At 53.6% G+C, this 2,096-nt stretch overlaps 1 pseudogene; it reads right to left on the reverse strand.

Annotated features, from left to right (window-relative positions):
* Nucleotides 1-332: 332 nt before the first annotated feature.
* LOC142559330 (putative ATP-dependent RNA helicase DDX5 pseudogene) lies at nt 333-1,889 on the reverse strand (annotated as a pseudogene).
* Nucleotides 1,890-2,096: the final 207 nt, after the last annotated feature.

The following is a 2,096-nucleotide window of genomic DNA, read 5'->3' on the forward strand; positions in this document are numbered from 1 at the left end:
GACGCTGAAGTGAGCCGATCATTTTGGCCACGCCCATGCTATACACAGGTCGAAAAGAAGTGCTACAAAAATACCACCGTTTTTATATTGGCAAGACGAGAAGCCCGTAATTTCGACGTCAAGACAACTTTCGTCATCGTGCCCAGCCCCTGAATGAAAGCAAACAGAGCAACCACAGGGCTCCAATGTCATCCTTTCGGCCTTATTCCTGTTAAAACGAAGAAAACTCCTGCGTGATGTGCATTTTAGAATACACGAGCAATTTACAAGCACGGACACACCTGCTTCTCAAGCGACGCATCATCGCAAGGTTAGTGAATGGATGAATAAAGTTAATATTTTGCAGCGTCAAGCACCTTGGTGGCCATTTCGCGGAGCCGTGGAGGCACCGTCTGTTTGTTAGCTCGAAGAATCGCGATGAGCTGTTTTGCACGCCGGCTGTCGTTGGGGCTGATAAAGGTGTACGCCGTGACCTGACTAGCGCAGCGAGCGGCGTGCTCCACCCGTTTATGGTAGTCCTCCAGACACAGTGGGTAGTCGTAGTTGATCACGAAACGCACGTCGCCATCGTCCAGCTGACGCGTGGCCGCGTCCGTTGCGACTAATACGGTCGCCGAGCCTTTTCGAAATGCGTTGAGTCCGCGGTCGCGCATTCCTTCTGTCATACCGCCGTGAATGGCGACAACAGGCCAATCCAGAATTCGCAGTTTTAACACCAATACATTCAGGCTTTGCCTCGTTCCTGCGAAAACGATCACCTTGTCGCACTTCTTGATGAGAATGTCCTCAAAGATGGCAATTAATTTGTCGTCCTTCTCAGCTTCACCACAGATGACAACAACATGCTCAATCTGCCCGCTTTGATGCGCCGTCTGTAACCCGAAGCTCACCTGAATGTAGTCGTGCATCAACTCATCGGCAAGATGGGAAACGTCCCAATTTGGTGAAGCAACCAACATTATCTTCTGACAGACTGGATGAACTAGGGCATTGATGGTGCGAATTTGCTTTTCTAAGCCCATAATCAGCATGAGGTCCACTCGGTCCATCACCAGGTATGAGCAGCGACGAAGATTCACCTTGCCTTCTTTCAGAAAGGACAACAGACGGCCAGGTGACGCCACGCATACCTCACATGGGCCCCTCTTCAGGGCTTTCAGTTGCCGTAGCTTCCAGTCCCCGCAAGACAGGCACACGCTGCGAACTGCCGTGTATTTCTCAAAGTGGCAGTTCAGCTCGTGGGTCTGTCGTGCCAGCTCCGGCGTCGCTACTAGCACGAGCACGATGGGGCCGTCACCAGACTGGAGAGGTGGCTGGTGCTTGACGTGCACGATGGCTGGAAGCAGGTAGGCCAGTGTCTTGTCTCTAGCTCCGCCGTGTACCGTGACCATAAGGTCCCTGCCCTTGAGAGCAATGGGCCAGCACTGTGCCTGAATGTCGGTTGGCGGACCGTACTTCCCCGCTTCGATGCCTGCTAGCACGTCGTCTGGAAAGTTGGCTTCGTAAAGGCGTAGAACGGGCTTCGGCACGGCGCGCCCCTCGACAGTGATGCCCTTCGTTTCTCTGTACGCGTCCACGTCCATGGAGGAACGCCGGGCTGTCGCGAAGTGTTCTCGGTAGACATTCTTTCGGAAAGGCAGCGTCTCCGTCGGTCGCCATTTGGGTGCGCGGACGTCAAGGTCAACGTCGCTCTCGGGGATTCCCTTTTCGGTTCGTGCAAGCAGCTTGCTTGCGTAGATGCCCTCACCTCTTGGCAGATAATACCGCTGATAAAATGCGACTTCATCAGCCGTGAGGTCTGGTAGCGGCGGCGGGACGCCCCATAGCTCTATCACGCCAGCAGCGTCGTTCATACCGTTGAGTCCGTTGACGCCGGCCGCTTCGTTCATGCCAGCGGTTCCTCGGCCTTTTTTGCCCCGGTTTTTTCTGCCCCTACCCCAGCCCTGCTTGTGACCCACCCTGTTTGACGATGAAACCCACTGTGGGGGACGCCCCACTAACCGTTGGTATTAGCGCTATAGTTATAAGCGCAGATGGGAAAGAAACCAATTATAAATAAATCATATAGTGTGTAATAAAGTAGTCAGCCTTGCATA

Source organism: Dermacentor variabilis, chromosome 10 (assembly GCF_050947875.1).
Source record: "Dermacentor variabilis isolate Ectoservices chromosome 10, ASM5094787v1, whole genome shotgun sequence".
In the NCBI taxonomy this organism is placed as follows: Eukaryota; Metazoa; Arthropoda; class Arachnida; order Ixodida; family Ixodidae; genus Dermacentor; species Dermacentor variabilis.